Here is a 16,400-nt window from a genome sequence, read left to right as displayed (position 1 = left end):
CTATCACAACCCACCCCTCCCAATACCAAGCCCTGCATGCAACAACAGTGCATGGACACCCATCACAGACCAGCATGGACACACATCACCGCAGCATGGCCAGTAGAGAGATTCACCCAGCCCTCATAATCACCAGGGAAAGCAGAATTATACATGGAAACACACCCATTGCACAAGATGGCACACACAGATAAAATAACAATGCATTTGCATCCCAACAGGACCCCTACCCAACGTCACCAGAGAGGATGTGCCACCAACATTCAACCCCCCCAGAAGAGGCCCACAGTGATGACAGCAGCTCTTCACGCCTGGATCACAATGACCAACCTGGCCCATCAGGGACCTCTGGACAGTCAGTTACCCTGCCACAGTCCCAACCCACCACAGAGCCTTCCCCCTCAGGAAACACCACTACAGCACCCATCCAGAGGGCCCATACCTCTGTTCCCACGACACGTCAATCAGCAGTGTGTCCACCACTACAGGGACCCTAGGCAACCCCACAAACACAGGACGATCAGGGACCTGGGGTCAGTGACAGTGGGCACACGGTTTAGGGGACATAGGCACAGGACAACAGGGAAGCTGGGAGGATTGCTGTGCGACAGGAGGAGGACAGGCCCAGGGAACCAACCCTCCATTAGGCACTCTCAAACATCATGGGAGCATACCACCATTCCCAGGAGACCATGGGCACGGTACTGGCCAAGTTACAGGAGACCCAGCAGCTGCAGGAGGGACAGTACATGGGGATCAGGGAGGACCTCACAAAAATCTACACCATCCTGGTCACCATAGCAGGGGTGCTGGCTGATATGGGCAAGACCATGAAGGAGGCAGTGGCACAACAAAGAGCCCCTGACACTAGCCAAACTGAGGAACAGCCTTCCACCTATGCCAGCGTTAGTGGACAGGAGGCCCCGCCACAGGGCCAACAGCCCACCAGCACCCCACCCCCTGCAGAAGGAGAACCACCCGCAAACGGTCCCTGCGATCCAGGCAGGAGCCACAGAACATTGCCAAGACCCCCACCAGGAAATAGGACTCTCTGATTGTCACCCTGCTGTCCCACTCTGTCACCCTGTCCAACTTGAACTGCCATTGCTCCACTTCCCATGCCCCATTGGACAACTCACCTGTGATACTAAGATACTGGACTGTCCCCCGGACCTTCCTCCACCATCACCCCAGCCCCTTGTACTTACCCCCATACTATTTAGCACAAAAATTAAACACCCTTGAAATATAAACAATACTGGAGTCAGTGTAATGATTGGAAAGATGTATTCTTACAACATTCCCAAAGCATTGCAACGTCTATATTCAAATAATTATACCACAGGATGACAGTTGGTGGGCAGCAGTACATATAGCAGGAGCCAGAATGGGGTGCACAGATCTGAAAAAAGGGAATCCAAAGGGAACAGTCAGTTTCCATAGACAGAGGGTAAGAGGCAGCCATGTACAATGTCCAAAAGTATACTGAAATGTGAAGTTGGGTTACAGTCTCTTACCTGTGTGTCACTGGAAGTACTGCTGTATAATATTTGTTCTGTTGTCCACATCTTCTTCATCTGCCTCCTCTTCCTCACTGTCCACAGGCTCCGCCCCTGCCACAAGACCATCACCAGGCTCATCCTCCAGCAGAAAAGGCACCTGGCGTCTCAAGGCCAGGTTGTGCAACATACAGCATGCCACGATGATCTGGCACACCTTCTTGGGTGAGTAGTACAGGGATCCACCAGTCAGATGGAGGCACCGGAACCTGGCCTTCAGGAGGCTGAATGTCCTCTCAATAATCCTCCTTGTTTGCCCATGTGCCTCATTCCAACGTTCCGCTGCCCTTGTCCTGGGATTCCTCACAGGGGTCAGTAGCCATGAGAGGTTGGGGTAACCAGAGTCACCTGTAAATATCGAGGGACAACTGTTAGACACACACTAACCCTTAGGGACAACCCCATACTCAGACCACAACTTATACTGTGTGGGGACCTTGGCCTCACCTAATAGCCACACCCGGTGCCTCTGGAGTTGCCCCATCACATAAGGGATGCTGCTATTCCTCAAGACATAGGCGTCATGCACTGAGCCAGGATATTTGGCATTCACATGGGAGATGTACTGGTCTGCCAAACCCACCATTTGCACAGTCATCGAATGATAGCTTTTCCTATTCCTGTAGACCTGTTCATTTCTGCGGGGAGGACAAATGTCACATGTGTACTATCAATGGCACCAATGATGTTGGGGATATGTCCCAGGGCATAGAAGTCAGCTTTCACTGTGGCCAAATCCTCCACCTGGGGGAAGATGATGTAGCTGCGCATGTGTTCCAGCAGGGCAGACAACAGTCTGGTAAACATGTTGGAGAACATTGGCTGAGACATCCCTGATGCCATGGCCACTGTTGTTTGAAAGGAACCACCTGCAGGAAATGGAGCACTGACAGGACCTGCACTAGAGAGAGGATTCCTCTGGGCTGGCGGATAGCTGACATCAGGTCTGGCTCCAATTGGGCACACAGTTCTTGGATTGTGGCACGATCAAGTCTGTATGTGATAATAATGTGTCTGTCCTCCATTGTCGACAGGTCCACCAGGGGTCTGTACACCGGAGGATGCCGCCATCTCATATTCAGCCTCAGCGGTTGTAGCCTATGGAGGAGAATGGTGAGCAGAAGGTCATTTTCCACAGAGATGGCACAACTGTTTTTGAATTAATGACACAGAAGCAGTTTGTATATTTGAGGGTCAGTAGATGTGCCAGTTGTAGTGCTTTCCTCTTATTTAGTTTCTAAGCACTAACATAACACAACAGAAATGCACTTCTGAGGTCAAAGAAGACTTTTATTGTTGTTATATGAATGACGAATTAGTAGCTTTCCAGTCCACGTTAATCAAACAAAATATATCAGTTTGCAATATACACAGCAGGTTATATTTATAAGATATTGAATGCAAAGCAAAACAAATACTTCACCGTGTAGGAACTATTTACAGCTACATCTTTCTAAGGTCTGCAAGCTGATGACCCCTGTCAGCCGCGAGAAAGAGTTTCATCTACCCACACGGGATGCTGGCAGCTGGCGCCAAGCTCCAGCACGAGGTCCGGCAGATTCGAATCTCACTCTCTGCAGCCTGTTACATTCGTTACAAAGGTGTGCCCCCTCCTCTCAGACCTGGGAAACTGAGCAAGCCTTTTGGAGACTGGCCAGGTCTCCAAGACTACTCCTGTTCCCAAGCTCAAGGGAAGAGAAACAACGCCCATGTACTCTCTCTTATCAGGTCTAGTCTACTGTGAGAGCAAAACATCTTGGTTCTCTGGTGCAAAAACACAGCTTGGAAAAATACAGCTTGGATTCTCAACTGCAATGTCTAACTCCACGTTAAAGGCAATGGGCAGCTAACCTAAATATCAAATGCAATGTCATGTTAAAGGCAATAGGCAGCTAACCTAAATATCAAATGCAATGTCTAGTGTCATGTCAAAGCCAATAGGCATCTAAGCTGAATACAAAATGCAATGTCTTATATCATGTCAAAGCCCATAGGCAGCTGAGCTGAATATAAAATGCAATGTATAATATCATGTCAAAGTCAATAGGCAGCGGAGCTGAATACAAAATGTAATATATGATATCATGTCAAAGCCCATAGGCAGAATATCTAATAGCATGTCAAAGTCAATAGGCAGCTAAATTGAATACATCATGTCAAAGTCAATAGGCATGCAATGTCAAAGCCAATAGGCGGCTAGACTGGATACAGCATGTCAAAGCCAATAGGCAGAATACAGAATGTAATGGCTAATGCAATGTCAAAGCCCATAGGCGGCTCAACTGAACAAAACATACCATGTGCTACTGGTGAACATTGAGCAACTAATATGCGCAGTGGTGAAACACAAAGTCATTGGTCAAAACAAAACTTATCAAATGGCAGGACATTCCGCCCTTTGACCAATGAATTCTTGTTTCACATATCTCATATTTCAAACAAACAAAAAAAAACATCAGCACAAAAAAAACATTATGATCAAAGCAATCCCTGTAAAGCAATAGAAGTGAATTAACACATTGATTTCATAACCTTTCACATCAGATACATCTACATAGAAAAGACTGAGCAATTTTTTTTTTTTTTTTTTTTTCTCTGAATGAGTCTCTAATTCAACAGTGTTAGCAATTTGATGTGGCATGAGTTCTACTCATGTAAAGATGCACGGTCCACTTGAAAGGTTTGCTGGAAGATAAGCAAAAGTCAGAGTTCCATACGAGAGGGGAAAAAAAAAAAAAAAAAAACACAGCAAACAAGTTGAACTTGAACTGAAGGCGCAGTTTGCGCAAAATGGATCCATGGTGCTGGCACTTTACTCAGCCAGGTTCAGGTTGGGGATTCGGTCCCTTCCCCGACCCCACACGCACACACCGGAAGGGGGACCACACAGCGCACTCAGGGACAGTGGCGAAACGTGGTAGGATCTGCAAAAGAAACAAGTATGACTTTTCTTGCAAATAACATTTTTCATTTAAACTGCACCCTTCCTCTTTCTTTCCCTGTTTTATAATCAGCAGGACGTTTTTGAGGCCCTTTGTTATATTCTCTGCAGGTTCTGGAGGGTCACTTAGGGCTTCAGCCCACACATCAGCACTGAGGTTTTTATCTGCTGCGCCACAGCTTCCCTTTTCTTGCACTGTCAGAAGGGCTGGGGAAGACTCCTTCTTTAACAAACCTCCATTCACTGCATTTTTGTCAAGTTGGGCCATTCTGTCTCCAATTTGTATGAATGAATCAGATTCTTTTCTAGGTATCAGCATAATTTCGATTTTTCCTTGGTAATTTGCAGCAATCACTCTCCCTAAAACCTGATCAATTTGCCATTTCTGATCTGGTAACTTTCCTCTCCCCAACTGCTCTGTGACTGCTTGCATGACAGATTGCTTTTGTGCGTGCTGCACAGTTTTTATCAAATCTAGGGGAATGTGCATCTCTCTCATCTCTGCCCACCTGTAAGTGGCTTTTTCTCTCAGCTGTTCACATTTCTGGGGCACCCACTTAGCCATCCCCACTAAGGCAGAATTCTGGGTGTACACTTCTCTCTCTGAATTTTTCTCATTAACATCTGCAAGGTAATTGAACCAGTTAGGTACAAGCCATATGTAAAAACAAACAGCTAAAACATTAGCAATAAACCAAAAATCAGCATAAAAATGACACATCTCACGTAGCTCTTGCTTTAAAATCTGACACACATTATACAACTCTGTTCCTTCTACGGTGCCAGAAAACAACATTTCAGTCAATGAATCATTAGTAAAACAAACATGCTTTTTATCTTCAGTGGACACGAATTCAAATGGTGCACACAACTTCATTGATAACTCTTTTACCGGTGGTACTCTAGCCCTGTCTTGCAAGTACCAGATCCATTGTATGATTCTAGCTAGGGGAACTATTTTCTTTCCTTGTTCTTGATTTAAATGTACATCAGTTTTTCCTTCTTGCACTGCGCAGAAACCTAAAGTCTGCATTATTTCATTTGCCAAATCACAAGCGCGCAGCTGCATATAATTTTTCACAGTGACCATATACAAAAGTGTTAGGATTTCTCTCAAATGAGGGCTATTCTTTTTCCAAAAATCAAACAAGCTAATGAAAGTCGGCTCTTGCTCTAAAATCTTTCGTTTTACTTGTGCATTTTGCAACAGTAACTCGTAAATCACATTCTGAGCTCTCTCGTCCGTGTTATCAGTTAAGGAATGCATTTTGGCTGCCAAAAACCCTGGCTCACACGAAAACTCAGTGCAGCTTGGAGCTGTCTTAACCCCCTCATTACTGGAATGGGACAAGAAAGATTCTTCAAAAACAGCCCTTTTATAACTTTCAGTCGGGCTAATTTGCTCACGTAAATTCCTATTTTCATGTTCCAACTTCCTACATTTCTCCTGCATTTCTCTGTAAGCAGATAAAGGTATCCAGACCTTTCTGTCATCATTACTTCCAAAAGACACGTTTTCTACATATATACAACGGGAATTATTTCTCAAAGCATTATCAGGCATTTTAGCTACACATGCATTTTCTTCTGTAATTCCCCAAACAGAAAACAATTCACAGTTTTTCTTAGCACCATCAGGCAGTTAATCAACACATGTATTCTCAGACATGGTCTGCCGTGCTACTGTGATTCTCCAAACAGAAAACAATTTCTGTAATTCTCCAAACAACAAAAAACAATTACACTTTTAAAGTGTGCACTTAGAAATCTACTAACTCGTCAAACCCCTTCTTAATCACCTCTTAATGACCGGCCCCACTTCTGGTACCAATTGTAGTGCTTTCCTCTTATTTAGTTTCTAAGCACTAACATAACACAACAGAAATGCACTTCTGAGGTCAAAGAAGACTTTTATTGTTGTTATATGAATGACGAATTAGTAGCTTTCCAGTCCGCGTTAATCAAACAAAATATATCAGTTTGCAATATACACAGCAGGTTATATTTATAAGATATTGAATGCAAAGCAAAACAAATACTTCACCGTGTAGGAACTATTTACAGCTACATCTTTCTAAGGTCTGCAAGCTGATGACCCCTGTCAGCCGCGAGAAAGAGTTTCATCTACCCACACGGGATGCTGGCAGCTGGCGCCAAGCTCCAGCACGAGGTCCGGCAGATTCGAATCTCACTCTCTGCAGCCTGTTACATTCGTTACAAAGGTGTGCCCCCTCCTCTCAGACCTGGGAAACTGAGCAAGCCTTTTGGAGACTGGCCAGGTCTCCAAGACTACTCCTGTTCCCAAGCTCAAGGGAAGAGAAACAACGCCCATGTACTCTCTCTTATCAGGTCTAGTCTACTGTGAGAGCAAAACATCTTGGTTCTCTGGTGCAAAAACACAGCTTGGAAAAATACAGCTTGGATTCTCAACTGCAATGTCTAACTCCACGTTAAAGGCAATGGGCAGCTAACCTAAATATCAAATGCAATGTCATGTTAAAGGCAATAGGCAGCTAACCTAAATATCAAATGCAATGTCTAGTGTCATGTCAAAGCCAATAGGCATCTAAGCTGAATACAAAATGCAATGTCTTATATCATGTCAAAGCCCATAGGCAGCTGAGCTGAATATAAAATGCAATGTATAATATCATGTCAAAGTTAATAGGCAGCGGAGCTGAATACAAAATGTAATATATGATATCATGTCAAAGCCCATAGGCAGAATATCTAATAGCATGTCAAAGTCAATAGGCAGCTAAATTGAATACATCATGTCAAAGTCAATAGGCATGCAATGTCAAAGCCAATAGGCGGCTAGACTGGATACAGCATGTCAAAGCCAATAGGCAGAATACAGAATGTAATGGCTAATGCAATGTCAAAGCCCATAGGCGGCTCAACTGAACAAAACATACCATGTGCTACTGGTGAACATTGAGCAACTAATATGCGCAGTGGTGAAACACAAAGTCATTGGTCAAAACAAAACTTATCAAATGGCAGGACACCAGTATGTGCTGTGACACAGCTATGTGCCATGCCATGTGCCCCCCTGAAATGGCGGCTGCCTGACCTGCGAGGAGGGACAAGGGATATTGAGGTAACTGCGCTGGCGTTGTGATGCGTCGCGGTAGATGATCACTGCGCAACTCTGCATTGGTTATCATTGGGCCCTATGGGTCCCAGGAGCCAATGGTGATGTACGCCGCTGGTGACAGTACGCACAGCCGTGGACGTCACTGCCATTTTCTAGCTATTCATTCACTTGCTACCTGACCATCAACAGGAGAGGACCTACACTGCAAGTGCTGCTGTGACCTGAGTCTGAAAGCGACAATGGCTAGAGTGTCTGGGGAAAGGGCCCCAGCCTTCACTGCGGAGGAGTTGGAGAAACTGGTGGATGGGGTCATCCCCCAGTACACGTTACTCTACGGTCCTCCAGACAAACAGGTGAGTACACTGTGAGCATAATGTCTGGCAATGCCTGTTTTTAGTGGTGTGGATGTAAGCCACATGTTGAGGGGTGCTGAGGCATCCTGACCTGAATGCAGCATGTATGGTGGTCAGTGTATATGCGTCAGGGCATGGGTGGGAACTGGTGGGCAATGAGTATGACGGTCCGGACGGGTGGGTAATTCCTTTTTCCGCAGTCTTTTCCCTCTAGGTCAGCGCCCACCAGAAAAAGGGTATTTGGCGTGCCATCGCAAAAGAGGTGCGGTCCATGGGGGTTTATCAGAGGCGGAGCACCCACTGCTGCAAGAGATGGGAGGACCTGTGCAGCTGGACCAAGAAGACAGCGGAGGTCCAGCTGGGGCTGGCGTCCTAATGTGGAAGGGGTGCCTTTCACACCAAGACCTCCCTGATGTTCCGCATCCTGGCGGTGGCCTATCCAGAGTTGGATGGGTGCTTGAAGGCATCACAGCAGCCACAAGGGGTGAGTACAGATTCTGATTCCTGACTTGCGCGCTTTAGGCACTAGCTGGGTGGGGGATGTGGGCTGTGTGTATGCCCCTAGGCCAGGGCGATCATGGCAGGGTAGGTCCCTTGTGTGCAGGCTCTGAAGCACTCCTACCCCAATGGTCCAAGTGGCCAACTGGTCCTGTGGGTGTCATGTGTGCAGATGCTGGTGTTAGACATTGTACCCCATGGGCTGGTGACTACCTTAGTGACTGGTTGAGCATGGCCTAGTGCATAGGGCAGCTCAATGTGTGTTGTGTACGCCAACGGTGGTGGTGTTTCTGGCATTGACCAAGTGTATCCTCTGTCTCTCCCCCCTTTTTGTTTTGTCACCCTGTCCTTGTGTGCATTAGCATCATCTGGCGGAGGAGCAGAGGCACCGGCGACGGAGGGAGCTGCATCCCACATGGCCCATGATGGCGAATCCACTGAGAGTGAAGGCACCAGTGGGGCGGAGGGTGAGGGGAGCTCCACGACTGGGACAGGAGGGGATACCAGTGACAGCGATTCCTCCTCCGATGGAAGCTCCCTGGCGGTGGCAGACACCTCTGTGCCCACCCCAATAACAGGTACAGACACGACCCCCCCACAAGCACCGCCCTCCCAGAAGCCCCTCAGAGTGTTTCCCGTGCTCGCTCACCCAGCAGGTATCTCCTTTGCCCCAGGCACCTCAGGTCCTTCCCCAGTCAGCCCTGCTGCCCTCAGCGAGGAGGCTATTGACCGCTTGAGATCCCTCACTGTTGGGCAGTCAACCATTCTGAATGCCATCAGGGTGTTGAGAGGCATTTGCAACAAACAAATGCATACCTCAAGGGTATTCCTTCTGGCGTGGCGGCCCAGCAAAGAGCATTTCAGGCTCTGGCCTCTGCACTGATGGCAGCCATTGTCCCTGTGTCCAGCCTTTCCCCTCCAACTTCCACTACCCCGACCCAATCCCCTCTACCTCACCCTATCCCAAGCACACCTTAAGGCCAGCATGCACACACAAAACATAAGCTCCACACATCATCACACAAGCACCATACCCATGCACACATAACAACATCTGCTTCCTCCACTGTGTCCCCCTCCTCCTCTTCGTCCACCTCCCTCCCAGTAGCGTCTCCACTCACACCTGCATGCACTGCATCTTCATCCACTACCTGCATCACCAGCACGGCCATCACAACACACCTCTGATGAGCAATCACCACCCCCACAACCATGCACACATCCCCTGTGTCCTCTCCCAGTGTGTCTGTGAGCCCTCCTCCCAAAGTACACAAACGCAGGCACACACCCACTCAACAGCTATCCACCTCACAACAGCCTCCAGCCCATGCACCTTCACCCAAACTCAGCAGACATACACCTCCTACAACCACTACCTCTTACTCCACTCCCACACCCCCTCCATCTTCCTGTCCCAGTGTGTCTAAAAATACTTTTCCTGTCTAACATTGACCTCTTCCCTACGCCTCCCCACCAGTCCTTCCCCTAGGGCCAGGATGTCTAGATCCCAGGCCAGCACCTCAGCCACCAACTCGGTGCCCGCTGTGGTCCCTGCAAGTCTGAGAGGATCGAAGGGGGCACCCATCAGGGCTGGCAGTGTGCCACCTACCAATGCAAAAGACCTACCGATTCTGCCACCTGCCAAGGTTAGGAAGGGGCCAGCATGCAGCACGGACAAGATGCAAGACCCACCCAGCAATGCCTCATCCAAAAAACAAGAGGACAGTGCCAAGGTCCCAGCAGGGAAGGGAAAAAAAGCAAGGGGAAGGCACTTCAAGGCTCGGAGCCTCCAGATGCAGAGACTCCCGCAGGCACCGCCACCTGCACTGCCATATGCACTGCCACATGCCCATCCGGTGCCACTACATAGGACATCAGCAGCATACCCAGTGGGCAGCCATCCAAGGCTGCAGGAGACTTCCTGGACCCTGCACCCACCACTTGAGGCACCACAGGATTGAGTCTGGCTCTGCCTCCATGGAGTATCATGCTACCTGTTCCCGGCACATCTCGTGCCTCAGACACCCAGGTGAGGGAATGTGAACTGCCATACCCCAGGTGCAGCATCACTGGGCACACAGCCCCCTCTAGAACCAGTGGAAAGATGCATCCACTCCCCCTATCCTTGGCAGGATGAAGCAGACTGAGCACAAGCCCCCTCCAGAACCAGTGGAACATGTCACCCACCTGAGAGACTGTGGCTTTGCACTCCCCAGGACCAAGCATTGGGCAAACCACCCACTTGAGAGACTCGAGAGACTGTGGCTTTGCACTCCGCAGGAGCAAACAGTGGGCAAACCACCCACTTGAGAGACTTGAGAGACTGGCTTTGCACTCCCCAGGATCAAGCAGTGGGCAAACCACCCACTTGAGAGACTTGAGAGACTGTGGCTTTGCACTCCACAGGACATCGCTGTGGTCATGTTGCCCCCTCCGGGAGCAGTGGCGTAGTACCATCTTCTGGCTGGGGTGCCCCCCCCTCCCCTTCCCCCTGAGCTGCCTGTGTTTTTTCAACCTGATGCCCCTGCAGTGTTCTCTCCGTTTTGAGGCAGGAGTCAAGTGTGGGCTTTGCCCATGATTTTTTGGGCCACTGGTCCACGGACATTTGCAATGGACAGTGTACGGCCCTCTGTACATATTGTAAATATTTGTATAAACTGTTGTTTACCATTCATTCATTCATTATTAGCTTTATTTCGGTAAGTATAAATACCATAAAAGCACATCACATTTGACAATTTCATAATTAAAAAAGAACAACAAACTACATAATAGACAGTTTTAGTCTTAAAGATTAAAAAAGAGAAAAGAAGTGTTTGGATATAAGCATTTCCCTACTGTAAAATCGCACCTTATTATAGATTTATGTAAAAATACATAGTAGGTATTAAAAATCAAATACAGACCTGGCCAAACATATCAGATAAAAAAACATTTCTATTTAAAAGTGTAAAAGTATCTAAACAAAACAGGTAAAAAGGGCGAAGGGGAGATGCGTCTAGGCCAATTAGAATAGTAAGTGCATACAAAGATAGATTCATTCATCAATGACTGGTCCCCACATCCGTTGTTAACTTTCCCTCTATTTTTTTTGAGCATGTTCAATCTAATATGCCAGATTGAATCTAAATATTTTGCCAAGCAGCAAACCACTAAAACAGATGAGTCAGATAAAAAAATTCTCAGAGCCAGCGAACAATTTTTAAAACCCATTTTCCTACATAAAGGAATAATCCAGCGAACTCTTTGTTTGTGGTATGCGGGGCATTGGAAGAGGATGTGGGTTATGGATTCATCTCTGGCGCAGCCCATCGGACACATCTTGGAAGTGCAGCTAGAGTTAGACCATTTATATGTAAGGGTACGCAGAGGAAGAGAGCCTACCCTAAATCTAATATATAGTGCACGAACGAACGGAGAAGAAACTATGTCCATATATTGTACAAATTCGTAGTGACATTTGAATTGTAGGAAATTGCCCGTCATGGAAGATGGCGAGACAGCAGACAATTGTGAAAGTTGGACATGGAGCCAAAATGCATCCTTTAATATCTGTAATGCATTTTTTGGAATAGATAGCGGGTCCTGTTGTTTACAATTGTTAACTTTAAATGCATTTTCTAAATATCACAGATTTGACTCTATTCCTTTTGTACTTGTGTTCTTCCAGGGGGCTGCAGGTGTATCTGCAATGTTGTTGGATCTGTTAGTGTGTATGGTGTTGTAGGTGGGGGTGGGGGTTTTGCATGTTGCGTGTGTGTGTCACTTTCTTTTTCCTCCCCCTCTCCTGTGTGCTAGGTGCGGTCTCACCATCGTTGTCATCACCGTCTTTGGTGTTCCTGGTAGATGAGGAGGTAGACCAGCATGGGGAGGACCTGCAGCTCGGGCTCCATGGCTTCGTGGTTCTTTGTTGAGTGTCGAAAGGTGAGTGGTTCCCCTTTTCTGTATTGTTTACGCCGTGCTTTTGATGTCGTTGGTACCACCCCGGAAAAGCTGGCGGATTGGTGCCTTGTAATACGGTGGGCGGTACATTGTCTTCCACCTGTCTATTGGTGGGGACCGCCGCAGGGTTTGTTGCTACTGCCCTGGCAGTCGGAGTGTTAAAGTGGATGTCTATGTTGGCGGTTTCTGCCGTGATCCCATTTTTTTTACCACCGGCCTGTTGGTGGCATTACCGCCGCTTTATCACCGACCGCCAGGGTTGTAATGAGGGCCATAGTACAGATAGTCAAGCAAGGAGTATATAGCAACATATTTGCCTGGGCTGACTGAGCAGTGAAATGAGAGAAAGACTAATTCAGGCTTCATTTCAACTGCAGACTTTGAAATGAGCAATGGTGTCAGTCTGCAATGGAAGGCTCCATTTCATACACAGAACAAGAAGATGCCTCTGACCAGTAACCTTGTTATCATTCCCCTGTAGGGATAGCATTGAGGATTTAATAGCCTGCACTATAATGTGTATCACTTCCCGGGTAAATACATAGGTAAATGGACACCACACTTGAAATGGCTTTCCTTCGTATTTTTATGTCTGCCCTATCCTTGGAGCATTCCTGCGTTACTATCATTTTTGAATGGACGAGTTGTAGCCTTCCACAGCTGATATGAAGAACTTACGTTGCACTTGTCTTTCAGCACTACAGAGCAGTGTTTCACATTCATTATCTCGTCCCCACCTATACATTACCCAGCCTCCCCCACTTGTGCATTGCTCACTTTGGCTGCATATTGTATGTGCGTTTTTGCATATTTGTGTGTGGGTGTGTGTGTGTGTAATTTAGCATTGCATGATAAGGGCACAAGTTGCAGTTACTTTAGAGATAACCATAACTTGTGAATTGTAGAGTTTTTGGTCATTTAAAATAGTATACGCCTGATTCAGAAAGATAACTTACAATTTTGTGCACTTTTTCAGTATTCAAAAACTTTAATTTAATACCAGGCTATTCACCAGACTGATGGGCAATGAACTTGCTTGATGGGAAGCGGAGCTTAGCCATGCCTCACTTACAGCTGAATAAGGCTTTGCCTCCTCTTATAGAAAGGGCTGCATAATCCCCTGTAGAGTGCCTGGAGCCAGGAAAGGAAGGACCGGGCCTTATGATCTTCAAAGACCTCTTTTGAAGTGTCCTCCATTTCAAAGGCACATTTAGGTATAAGTACTGGACCACAAAACCCACCAAATCAGAACTCTACTGAAACCAAGGACACTCTGCCAGGAAGAAGAATTTCTGTGTTGCCATAAGGGATTGCCACTCTGCAAGAGCATTGCTTTGTAGATCTACTGCTTGCTGTGTTCTGTACTGTAGGAGTGACTGCCATTTTGATACTTGCTTTACTGATTTGGCCTGCTGCTTCATGCCTGGATTGAGAAGGACTGGGTCTTCTCTTCATCCTTGAACCCAAGATTCTGCAAGGGCTTGTTGGTTTGCCCCCTGTTCACCACAGTCTCAGGGACATCAAAGACTGCCTGCAACTCTCCTAGTGCTGCTGAACTCTGCCATCTGTGAGTCCTACCCTTGCCTGCGGTTCCCCCTCCAGACCTGGACCTCAGAAGTGAGTTCTGAAACTGATTTCCACAAAAGCAACATACTGTGCCCTCTCCATCAAAGGTATTGTTTCAGTGGACCCTGGATGGATTCTGTAGCTGGCCTACCCTCCCTTGCAGGTGTTCTGAACATAGATGTGCACAGGTCCCTCACAACCTCAAGTAACCTTTTGACTTCCAGTGACTTCTAAGCACTGTTTTCACATTTAGGGCCTCATTTACTAGAAGGTGGCGCAGCCAAAGTTGGCAGCTCCATGCTGCATCACTTCAGAAATGCAGGGATGCACAGTACTTATTAGAATACAGCACAACCCTGTGTTCTCCCTAGCTCTGGGGCTAAAATTAGCTACCTAGCGCCAACGCAGGCACCCTTGCACCAAGAGTGCCTGCATTGCAGGGAATTATTGTTTTTGTGCAGGAATGTTTCCTTCTTGCAAATAAACAATTGATAATGGTGATTTGCTAGTCCTATGTGTGCTGCACTATACAGCACACAAAGAAGTAGCAAATCGTCATTATTTAATGATTGTTTATGTGCAGGAAAGGACGCCATTAATGGTGTTTCACTCTTACTAAGTGTGCTGCAGAATGCAGCACACATAGGAAAAGCAAAATCAAAGGGAAATAAAAGTATTTATCCTTGTTGTGTCATGCTAATGTCACCCCTGGGGTGATGTTAGTTGTTTGCACTGCCTGAGGTTTACGAATACTCGTAAATAAGGGGCAGCATCAAAATGCAATGGGTGTTGCAGTAGAACACCCCACAGCAACAGCTATTGCATGCCCCTTTCACGCAAAGTGATGCCTGTAAAGGGGCCGTATTTACAAAGCAGCGTTAAGACACAAAAAGTGGACTAACTCTGCTTTGTAAATATAGGGCAGGGCATTGCACTACCAGAACGTTGGTTAAAGTGACATTCTAGTGGTGCAGTTTCCCTGCAAATGAGGGCCTCAATCTTTAAAAATTATATCTCAACTTCTACCAATTGGATTTTTGTCATTTTGATCTTGTTTTACTCAGATAAATATACTCTATTCTTCTGAACTAGTTTGGAGTCTTGTTGTGGTGTCTTTCACTGTGTCACTGTACCCCTTAAGTTTTAAGCTGGACTGCTCCTTGCCAAACTACCAGAGGGTAAGCACAGGTTAATTAAGGTTGGGTATCTGACTTACCCTGCCTAGGATTATGGTCCCTACTTGGACATGGTTCATACCTCTGCCAACTAGAGACCCAATGTCTAACAGCAGTGAAGCAGCAGCTGTGGGCCTTAAACCTGAATTATGTGCTATTCCCCCCACCAAACTGAGGGTAGTGGACCAAGACCGCACCCACTTTTTCACTTCAGCAGCAGAGGTTTGGACCTGGTTGGAGAGCAAGTGCTGCAGTTGGCCTAATGGGCAGGAGCCCTCAGGATAGGCAGGATGACGTGCGCTCAGGTGCAAACCCAACCACCGCCCAGGGCCAGTTCTGACGACAGACCAGGAGGCAACAGAGAGGGCACGGATAGTGACGGAACTACAACGTACCTGTTCAATACCCGCTAGCAAATGTTGAGCTGATTTGGCACACTTCTCCGAGGATTTTGGAGATTTGTCTTATGGCTCCCTGCAGACTAAATAGAAAGGGGACAGGCCAGTGGTGACTCCCATGACTGCTGATTTGCTGGGTTGACAGTGAAAGGTCTGAAAAGGTTCCAGGACCTGACTAGGAAGCTTATACAGCCCCACAAGGCCATTACTATGGGGGCATCCAGAGAACGCTGCTGAATGTTCCAGGAGGCCTCGCCCTAACACTTTCATCTCTTGTCTAGGGCCAGTCTCATTTCAATTTTTAGTTGCACTTTTGAGGCGACAGGCATCTCTGGCATTGGGGATGTGGGTAGTTTTGATCCTGCAGTGCAAGCTGATGGGGGGGTTGAGAGAGGGGCATGGTTGTGCTAGGGTATCTGGAGTGCACTTTGAATCCCAACAGGAAGGGGCTGCTAATTTTCACAGATAGTCAAGGGTATAATGGGGAGTAAGGCCGTAAATGGCTCGGGCTGGGTTTTGACTCTGAAGATTTTCTCATGGAAAGTTAATGGCTGTGGATAAGCTCAAAAGAGGGGTGGTGAGGACATACCTGCTTGGACTGGACCCAAATATAGTCCTATTTCAGAAGGCCTACTTATTGAGAAATTCCTGCAAAGTTCTGGGCAGGGGCAGATACATATTGCTAGCACTTGCAGGATTCTTGAGGGGATTCTTGGTGGGGGGAGTCCCTATTTCTGGAGGTTGTCAATACTTGGGTTGATAAGACTAGTGTCAGGCCATGATTCATGGTTGCTGCTTTGGGAGGACATAGTGCTGGAGTCCTGGTACTTCTCCTCTGGCTTACAATCCTTAGGCCTGGAGCTTCTGG

At 47.1% G+C, this 16,400-nt stretch overlaps 1 protein-coding gene and 1 long non-coding RNA gene across 7 annotated transcripts in view; one reads left to right on the top strand and one right to left on the bottom strand.

Annotated features, from left to right (window-relative positions):
• The window catches only part of LOC138296535 (isoaspartyl peptidase/L-asparaginase-like), a 1,292,011-nt gene that overhangs the window by 874,246 nt on the left and 401,365 nt on the right, over window positions 1–16,400 (top strand). The gene's annotated exons all lie outside the window — the stretch shown is intronic.
• Window positions 4,286–6,645, bottom strand: LOC138296536 (uncharacterized). Its single transcript, XR_011203852.1, has 2 exons — window positions 6,545–6,645; window positions 4,286–4,483 (listed from the first exon to the last, which is right to left on the bottom strand). It is a non-coding gene; the product is annotated as an uncharacterized lncRNA (long non-coding RNA).

The sequence above is a fragment of the Pleurodeles waltl genome, chromosome 5, assembly GCF_031143425.1.
Source record: "Pleurodeles waltl isolate 20211129_DDA chromosome 5, aPleWal1.hap1.20221129, whole genome shotgun sequence".
Taxonomy (NCBI): Eukaryota; Metazoa; Chordata; class Amphibia; order Caudata; family Salamandridae; genus Pleurodeles; species Pleurodeles waltl.
Note: the sequence above shows the minus strand (reverse complement) of the source record. Positions and strands in the feature narration are given on the sequence as shown.